This window comes from Taudactylus pleione, unplaced genomic scaffold (assembly GCF_031769625.1).
Source record: "Taudactylus pleione unplaced genomic scaffold, aTauple2 ptg000042l, whole genome shotgun sequence".
Taxonomy (NCBI): Eukaryota; Metazoa; Chordata; class Amphibia; order Anura; family Myobatrachidae; genus Taudactylus; species Taudactylus pleione.
In genome coordinates this window covers 3,641,679-3,652,486 of record NW_028284444.1, presented here as the reverse complement: position 1 = coordinate 3,652,486, position 10,808 = coordinate 3,641,679, and the positions used below count along the sequence as shown (strand labels likewise).

General features: G+C 38.4%; 2 pseudogenes; one reads left to right on the top strand and one right to left on the bottom strand.

Annotated features, from left to right (window-relative positions):
- Positions 1-288: 288 nt before the first annotated feature.
- On the bottom strand, positions 289-407 carry LOC148537926 (5S ribosomal RNA; annotated as a pseudogene).
- Positions 408-2,000: 1,593 nt separating this feature from the next.
- On the top strand, positions 2,001-2,117 carry LOC148537925 (5S ribosomal RNA; annotated as a pseudogene).
- Positions 2,118-10,808: the final 8,691 nt, after the last annotated feature.

Sequence of the window (10,808 nt, the reverse complement as noted above, 5' to 3'; positions counted from 1 at the left end):
GGGGCACTCTTGTGGAATAATTATATTATTGTTAAAATGTAACTTTTATTTTGCATCAATAAAATTATATAGTACCATACAGTTTGAGCATGATAATCAGATGATGTGAATCCATCATCTGTGAAAATCAGACTTCATAAACATAGTGAAATCTAGTGGTGAATTATTTGTAAATTATACATTACACAAAATAAAAAATTTGTATGAATTATTGATACTACATGGATAAATACTAAGTTGTGTCTAATGTTTGACCATGTGCACAAAAAACTCCCAAGTTATTGTTTTAGCCTACAGCACCTGGTATTCCCAGGAGGTCACCCTTCCAGGTACTAACCAGGCCAATTAATGTTTGTCTTCCAAGATCAGACGAGATTGGGCAAATCAAGTAATGTATGGATGTAGGTGTATTAATATAGGGAAATTGCACCATTACCTGGTCAAAGCAATAGATATGTAGGACTAGTTCAATATATTGTCCATTTTGTTGGTAGATAACAACTTTCAAAAAAGTAATGCATAAGCAAACTTATTTTGTTACATATGGATACTCAATATAGCAAGGATGTCACCTGATTGTATGTACAGGTAATATTGCAAATATCTGTATGTTTGAACAGTTTTCAATAGAAGGACAAATCATTTGTTATATACAGTTCTTGAAAACGCATTTAAAACATAATACAAAGTATACTAATTTTGTAGAACAACATGTAACAAAATATAGTATCATTATTCAATCAAGTAGGGAACGGTATTTAGTACACCAACAGAATTATAGGTCACAATTGACTAATATGTTCTAATTGGTTACTCATAAATAACACAACAGGTATCTCCTTGTGGAATGCAGAAAATGAAAAGAGAATTCATGTTAATCAATTTCTAACTCAGTAAGAATGTTATAAACTAGCTAGGACAAGTCCACATTGTAATTTGCAGATGAAATCACAGTTAGTAGGCAAAATATAAAATATCACATAAGCAGATTGCATAACAGATGTGCCATATGGTAGAGTTAAGAGTATATATTACAAAGGTTATCACCAATTGTAACTCCTGCCTCTATAAGAATAACTAAGGATTAGCTAGAGAGAGTCCACATGTAAATGGAATCACAGCTAGTAGACAGAATACCACTATAAGAACTCACATAAATAAATTGTATATTAGATGTTCCATATAGAATAGAGTAAGCAATAGTGAGAATTACAAAGGGTTAACCAAATTGGCAACTCCCTGCTTCTGCAAGATTAGCTATGAGTTAAGTCCACTATACATATATGTACTAAAACAAAAGACTGGTAAACAGAGTGTCACTCTGTTGAAACACATGAACTCATCAGTGTGTTTACCCAAATCCTGGACATGGAGATCCTGCTGTGTATGTTTATACATTAATACAATACCAGTTCCAGTGAATCGCTAGTAGTCTAGCCTGTGCACTGACCTGATGTGTCCATGCGGTGTGTATGTGTCAGGAGGATGCACATTTCACCCGAATGAGGGCTTGCTCTCCTCATCCCTGCCGACTACCGTGGAATAGTTACTATAAATAGAGATACCAATTATCTCACTTGCATTGTGCAGTGTATGATTGGATAACAAGCGGTTGCTAAAGAAACAATCCCGCCTCTTCCATGATCACATGATCGGACCCAACATTAATCACATTGGAGTATAACACATTGCATGCTGGTAAATGTAGTTTAGTACACGTCTGTGATCCATTAAGGATTGTAGAGATGCAATGATCACAGTATATTTCATAATTAAAAAGAAATAGATGATGAATAGTTAAAAAGGGGACATTAGTAATATCTTGGTGATCAAGCTAGCAAATGGTTACTCAATATAGAGTTACATTTACAGTACTGACAGCATGGTACTTGGTCACAATGCATCTTGGTAAATGTAGTTTTACAACACAGCCTAACCACATTGTAATCAGCGAGTTTTGTTAAATACAGGTAATGGTGCAATTTTCCCTATATTAATATACCTACAGCCATACATTACTTGATTTGCCCAATCTCGTCTGATCTTGGAAGCCAAACAGTTTGGCCTGGTTAGTACTTGGAAGGGTGACCTCCTGGGAATACCAGGTGCTGTAGGTTAAAACAATAACTTGGGATTTTTTTGTGCTGGTACTTTCACTGCACCTTAGCTGGCTTCACAGATTACTGATTGGGTCATACAGAAGGAGCCCACTGATCACCAATCCCTGGATTTTACTGAACGTGCCAGGTTTACTTACTCTGGGTATCTGGGGGACAACAGGAGATAAACTATATACTTTGTCTGAAATAAAGGGTATCAACTCCAAAGTTTATCACATTAATCCTGAGCCCTAAAATCATTACTACTTCTACTATTTTGTTATCAATCTTGAGTAACAAAAATTGATTTTGCATTAGAATCATTCCTCAAGTTCCGCATTTTCTTTTTATACAGGAGAATTACATTTTGCATTGAAGGTGTATATTAGTATTAGGAGCAAATTCAGCTAAATGGTGCAAATTTGCAGTGGGACAAAACATTTTTTTCTGAACTCAGGGAAACAACTGCATGATTTTGCATGTAGAACAAACATATTGGATTTCTTTAATGCTTTTAAAAGAAATTAAAAACAACAAATTTACAACTATGGGATGATTAATCAATTCCATGTTAAACACAAAATTCAATCACACACCTCTGACGCAATCTCACAGACATGTCTTCCTCAGCCGCCATGATGAAACATATGAAGATCTTCCACTTGTTGTGACCAAACAAAGATGACTACAGCAACCCAACTGCAGGATCAGACACATTTATGCATGAGTTTCACAATAACCAGCATATCATTGCCATGTCTACCGATGGAACAGAAAAAGAGAGGCAGCCTCATTACTTTTCAATCAGCCCTCAAATGTAACATAATTTTGAGAAAGATGGAATGTGGGGATTAAACAACAGTTCAGAGTCAAGGATGACACCTAGGCAGTGGGCTTGTGGGGTGGGGATTGATTGTCAATTTATCAACAGTGATAGAGATATCAAGTTGGTAACTACTAATGACTAATGGAAATATAATTAATTCTGTTTTGGATATATATTCCGTTTGAGGTGGTGAGATGCTATCCAAGATAAAATGGCTGAAATGCATTCAGTAACATGGACCAGCACAGATGGTAACAAATCTGGGGAGGATAGGTAGATTTGAGTATGATCCATGTACAGTTGACACTGAAAATGAAAAGAGCTGATTAGTCTGAAAAGAGTGGTGGTATAGATTGTGGAAAGCAGAGGACCTAAAACTGAACCTTGTGGTATTACTACTGATAGAGGTAGCTAAGAGGAGGCAGAATCAGAAATGTGAACAGTGAAAGAGAGATTAGATAGGTAGGATGAGAACCAAAAAAGGGCTGTGTGCTGAAGACCTAGGGATTGTAGTGTTTGTATGAGAAAAGAGTGGTCAACAGTGTTGAAAGCAGCAGAGAGATCTAGAAGAATAAGCAGTGGCCTTTAGACTTAGCAGTGACCAAATAATTTACAACCTTAGTCAGTGTTTTATCTGTGGAGTGTTGGGAACAAAAGCCTGACTGAAGTGGGTCCAATAAATTGTACGAGTGTGTGGCGAGTGTAGGTACGTCTCTCAAGTAGCTTGGAGGGTCATGGGAGCTGGGAGATGGGATGGTAATTTGAGAGAGAATTAGGGTAAGAGGCTAATGCAAGATTATTATTATAATTATTATTATTATTACTATTTACAAAACTGCATGCTTAACGCTTAAGATGTTTGAATCGTTAAATGAATAATGTAGTACAGTAACAAGTGACAATTTAATAATAAATGTAAAAATGTGGAATGTTCTGTGAAGCAATAAATTATGTGAAATTATATTATTTGCAGGTTTCCGTTTAGTGTACATTTTCTAAATGCAAATTATTTGCTGTCATTTGCAGACTGGATTTCTGTGTAAATGTCAGTCATATTAAAAATAAAAGCAATTAAAAAATAAATCCCCAGCAAGTTTGATATGATAGTTGGTTTTCAAATACTCTTCTCTTCTTAACATTCTTCAGTGAATGACACGGACTTGATATACTGTAACTGATGTCCAATTATGATATAATTGAAGACACACAGATGGACCACAAGTTAGCTGACTATACTTCTGTCATTTGTCTTCCTCTATTCACTTTCATAACTTTCAGCAGGTAAATCACTCAGACTAATGAGCTGATACAAATTCAGGAACCTATTTAAAAAACATTTTACATTTGCTACAGTTGCAAGTAGAAAATATATTTAACAAATTGCCTCTCTTATTTGATTTGATTGACAAACCACATTAGAATGGTACGTGGAATATTATAGCATTCTCCTATTAACACAAATTTCTATTAAATATCACCAAGTGGTACTGTGCTATTTAGACTTGAGCTGATATAATTATGCTGCATAGATTAGCTATAAATAAGAAAACAAATGCTATTGCCTTTTCTACTATTTATATTTTGTATGTTTGAAAAATGCGTAATAAACTTTTTGAATCTGCTTAATTAAACCTTTAGGTCTTTTGCCATATATGACACGTTGCACATTCCATCAGCAATTCATGACCTCGCCCTGTGTTATGAATAATGCTGGGCTGTAATTAGACTATTAAATTAACCACCATATTTAAAAGGATATGTCTAATTACAATTACTACACTCTTCCATAGTTCAATTACATGCAAGGGAAAATATCACCTTCATTCTCCACAGAATCAAGTTGGAATAAACAACATGCTTAAAATGATTTGTCCTAAAATTGAAAAAGTGAATTATATTTTAAACTGCAAAATCACTGCTTTACTATAAAAGAGGATTAGAAGTAATTATTTCAAGATGATGTTCCGTAACTACATTTTTAGTACATTTGTGTTCATATTTAAAAAAAAAATTCATAAGCTACTGTATAGTAGCAGGGGACATTATACTGCAACATTACTCTCTTATAGGCAATGGGTTTTATGTAACTGGATGTAAATCTATTTTAATACTTTAGCAAATTATGGTGTGATTCTGCAATGTAAATAACCATATAAGAAAAAATATAACATATTGTATATACTTATTAAGGAGGCAATATTGCTCTTTAATTTTTATTTAGAGGTCAAGATGTGTAAGAACAACACATAGTTTAAGAGTAAAATATGACATGGTGGATTATAAGAACAATATAACAAAGATAGAAATATATAAAAAAAAATAATGGCTGTTAGGGTGGCAAAAAAAATATATGAAATAACAATTACAATAAAATAGGTGTGCCAACCTAGAGCATTTTTGAAAAACCTTTGAAGAGATACTTCTATCCATTCCATACAGAATATATTGTATAATATTGCAATAGGGACAAAGCACACTTTACAGCAGCCCAAACTGTTAAAGTAAGTTTTCTAGTTGGAAACCCTAAGTCCAGCAATAAAATATCAATCTGCCCATGAGTAAATATCACCATTAAGCAGATCCTTTTGATCAGTAATAACCTGAGATTAGCTCTGACCAACAGATCCCACAACAGTCCCATCATGGTTCATCTTGATGTAAAACCATTGGCATCACTTGGTCTTCTGAAGACCCACTTTTCCCCTCTTAAATATATCCTCAATGCTGCAGTTTGTCTCATCTCCCTATGTCATTGATTCTGAGCTTGCTGTCCTCTAGCTCTTTTAATGGCTCCCCTTTCCCTACAGAGTAAAATGTAAGCTCCTCACCCTAACATTGAAAGCTTCCCCCTATTGTTCCAAGGTTGAGGAGAGACAAATTTATAAGTTATAATAAAAACTATTTCAGTTGTAACAGTCTGTTACCACTAATGCCAGTTATAGCAGTCCACAGAGAGCCATATTGGTCACATTTAATCATAGTAAAGTCATAATTAATCATATGTAATTTTTACTTTTTATATAATCAATTAGTTTATTTGGCTTAAGAAAAGAGAAATCCGTCCAGATGTTTTTGTGATTGGAAATGGATGCGAATCGAAATTAGGTTTATTTGTAATAAATTGTGATATAGTAATGGGTATTGTATATAAACCCAGGATGGGTCTGGATTAATATATAGGAATCACAGTGTATATGTGTGTCGGACAGGGTCAGATGAATGTTTTAATCTGCACAGTGCATTGATCAAAATACAAAATTACATGTAACATAACTCAGTGTGTTGGTGTGTGCGCAGACAATTATTGGAGTTGTGGGTGGTAGTGTCAGCAATCGAAGGAAGTCCAAATGAGGTACACTAGGAAGGAAAGGTCCAAGGGTAAAAAATAAGACATCTGGCTTCTGTGTGTGGGCTGCAGCCTGGCAATGCAGTATGATGTAATAGCTGTGTGTTGGTCTGCAGGTGATATGAACTTACAATTAGGAGGTGGTGCACTCCCCTAACTGCGATCACATCTCTCCTTCTTTATATATACCCCATCCTTAAACGAGTGGGTATATGTGTACTTTTACAGCATGTGCCCTACTCTGTAGTTACCATGCCATGTGTGGGTATGGCATAGGTGCTTTTAGATGCAGGTTGGCAATGTGCGGGGGAGGTGGGTCCTCAACACATTTCGTCCGTATATAAGCCATAAACGCATTGGTACCAATCTCACTTTGTACATATTTAAAACTAATTTCTGTACAGTTACACTCACATCTCTGGTACAGATTGACTGGTGTTTTGCTATTTCTGCAGTGCGATTAAGTTGCAGATTTTTAAAAAGTTGCTATGCTACACCTTTTGGTATTGTTCACTCATCCCGCAAGGCTTATGGAGGCTAGATGTATGAGGACACATCTGTATTTCTACAAATAAACATTAAAACAATGTACAGTACAGTAGATGTGACATAATACAATTGGATACATACACATAAGAAATTATTAAAACAAACATATCATCCAGGAGAAGTCCATAACATAGGCCAAATCATCTATGTACAGTATATTCATTTTTTTTAATTCCACTTCATTCATCTTCTAGATGTCCTACACAAGCTATCAGAAAAATATTGAAGTTAATGGAGTACAGAGGATTTAAATTCTTATCTCATGACTTATTGGTTCCCCTTTACCAGATCATGGCTCATAGGGATACACTTACTGTACAAACTCTTGCTAAAATACAATACATCAAATGGAACTTTATAAACCATGGGCTCTCAACTACAGTTTCAAGTAACACCACCAGGTCATGTTTTGTGGATTTATTTAATCATGCACAGGTGCATTAATTTAATTGGCTTGGTAGGTATTTATCCTACAGTACCTGATAGCACAGACAGAAATACTGAAAACATGCCCTGTTGTAAAACTTGAGGGTTGAGTTTGAGAGCCAATGTTATAAACAAAAAAAAATGTGTACCTACAAGGTGCTACTCTACAAAGACTTGCCTAAGCTTGAATCTGTATGAAATACTGGCAGTCGGGATGCCTTCTGTCAAAATGCCAACAGCTGCATCCCGATGCTTGGTATCCCAACAGGGGTCAGTTAAGTATACTAACCCTCCTCCCTTCTCCCCTAACCCTCCTTTCTTGGTCCCTAACCCTAACCCTCCCCACCCTACACCCAAACCCTCCCCCATTAGTATCTAACCCTAAACCCCCCCACTGGTGCCTAACCCTAAATCCCCCCCGAAAACCTAACCCTAACTCTCCCGTGGTGCCTAAACCTAACCCTCCCCCTCGGCTAACAGCTAAGGCACCCCAGTGTACTTCCTTTCGGGAAGGCGGCTGTCAGGAGTCCGACATCTGTCTCTAAACTGGCATCAGCATTTTGACGCCTAAATTTAGTCCCGCATCGGGATTTCCACACCGGGATTCCAACAGCAAAATTAATGTAATTGTTTTATAGATGTTATTAATTTAAAACGGGAATGACCATGATTAGTAATTTCTGGGATTTAACCCAGTGTCAATATGTTCACCAAGTGCCTTGATAAAGATATTCTTGTTTAAAAGCATTAGCATGGGTGTGCAAATCACATGGAGAACTGCAGGATGCCGATCTGGGAAGTGCTACTATAACACTTCCATACTGGAATACAGAGGGAGCGTGTTCGCCGAGCACAGGAAAGATCCATGATCTCTGGCCATTGAGGCACTATGGCCCTCCTTCAGAGCCGTATGCTCTGAGCAGAGCGCACGCTCTGCATGAGGGCCGGGCTCCTTTTTCATGGAGCGTCCTCCTGGACGCTCGTATAGCTGTGGGTCACCACCCACAGGCTATACGAGCGTGCATTTTGATGGCCGCGATGGTCGTGACCATCGCGACCATCGAAATTGCGAGCCGGAGCCTGCGGTTGGGGTTTTCAACCGCAAGCTCCGGAGTGATTTTGGCTCTATCAGAGCCAAAATCACTCCCACTGACATCACTAGTGATGTCAGTGGGCCGGCTTCTGACGGGAGGCGTTCCCGTGGGAACGCCCCCGTCAGGGAGGCACGCCCCCGGCACGCCCACCAAAGGGGGCATGCTGTCAATCAACATTGACAGCACGCCCCCTTTGATCGGACACAACGAGCGAAGGAAAGTCCTTCGCTCGTCGTGTCTGTCGCATGCGCACGACGGAGCTCCCTCCGTCGTGCGCATGCTCAGTGCAGACCATCGACCCACTTGCGAGCGTACAGCCGCTCGCGAGTGGGTCTGAATCAGGCCCTATGGCCCTTATTCAGAGCCGTACGCTCTGAGCAGAGCGCACGCTCTGAATGAGGGCCGCCCTCCATAAAAATGGAGCATCCTCCTGGACGCTCGTATAGCTGTGGGTCACCACCCACAGCCTATACGAGCGTGCAGTTTGATGGCCGCGATGGTCGTGACCATCGCGACCATCGAAACTGCGAGCTGGAGCCTGCGGTTGAGGTTTTCAACCGCAAGGCCCGGAGTGATTTTGGCTCTATCAGAGCCAAAATCACTCCCACTGACATCACTAGTGATGTCAGTGGGCCGGCTTCTGACGGTAGGCGTTCCCTTGGGAACACCCCCATCAGTGAGGCACGCCCCCGGCATGCCCACCAAAGGGGGTGTGCTGTCAATCAACATCGACAGCACGCCCCCTTTGATCAGACACAACGAGCAAAGGACTTTCCTTCGCTCGTCACGTCTGGCGCATGCGCACGACGGAGCTCCCTCCGTCGTGCGCATGCTCAGTGCAGTCCATTGACCCTCTTGCGAGCGGACAGCCGCTGGCGAGTGGGTCTGAATCAGGGCCTATATTCCTTAACCATCCACTATTTGGTATGCAATTTACCTGTTACATCCACATTTTTTCTACATGCTGTATACATATTTTACATCTGGTATGCAGTTCACTATGTTGTCTGTGTAATAGGATTTTATATTACTTTGTACCCACTACCTAGTGTACTTATATTATGTGTTTAATACATTGTTTTGGTTTTATAAAAATCATGTGCTATTGGAAGCTATTCTCTGTTCCTTAACAGTTTTATTATATCCTAGAGATAAGGAGTGGAGGCACACATCAGAAAGATATTATTTCTGCTATCTGATTAATTATGAAGTAAAGGCAATACCATAAGGGATAAATATCCAATTTTCTATTCTATACCTTTACTTCCTTATTTTGAGGGGTCAGCATCCAATTATAGTAACTGGATGTTACATTTATGAGGATAATACAGTATTGTGTTTTTTTTACATGATATTTGGTATTAGAATATTGGAACATTGAATCAGAAAGATCCAACTATTTACAGGTTTATTGATGGATGCCCTAAGACTGAAAGACTAAGTTTTGGACATAGATTGGAGCCAGGGGATACTCATCTGTTTTTTTTGTATGTAACAAATGGAACTTTATTTCCGAGATACGATAGTAAAATCCCTACAGTATGTGCATGGTCCAACTTGGTGTCTCCTTATATGTGAAATATGAGTTTGAATACAGTATAATGAAATGATACCAAATATGTGTATACATACTGTATATCTACAACAAACCTTGTGTGTATCATTGTAATTGCTGAAAGGATATTAAAGTACAAACATCTCTGAGGAATGATTCCCATGGCATGTCTGTGTAATACTGTTACAAAACATAAAATGTTAAACAATATAGAGCATATTCAATTTGTTTCGCACTCGCAATACTTTTTTGCATGCGGAACAGTATCGAACGTGTGCCCGCGTTTCCCCGTATTAAATTTGAAAGTACATGAAAATGGGACCCGGCAAAACTGAAACAAGTGGAAAGTACTGTCAGATTTGGGAAAATCAGCCTGACACACCCCAAAAGATGCTCTGACATGGGGGTTAGCTATGGTTACCCCAGATTTGGCTTGCTGAAGATACTTGGTGTTTTTAAACAGGCTCAATAGCTGCTAAATAGCATTTTTGTATAAGTGGTGAAGAATAGTATTCAGGAGTTTTATTTGCAGAAAATAATTTATCCCAGCAAATTTGGGGTACTTGAAAATGGGAGCCAGCATATTTTAAAGTTGCTAAAGTTAAGTTTAAAAAATCTTGAAAAATTCACCTTCCGCAAGCACCTGCAATGAAAAAAACACATGGGGCATACTTGGGACCACCCTAGAGTCTAGTTCACTAGTTTTAAACTTTGTCCCCCAACATTTTTTTTTTCACCCCCAAAATGAAAGTGATTTTTTTGGGGTGTTCTTAGGTGTTTTTTATGCAGTTTACCTTTGGGGGACTGTCTGAAGGCTGCACAGGGGGTTCCAGTAACCTGCACCCCAAAACCCCAATTCTGCACTTTTTTCTGCCTGCTATTCATAGGAGAAACTTTGTCGCCTATTACATTT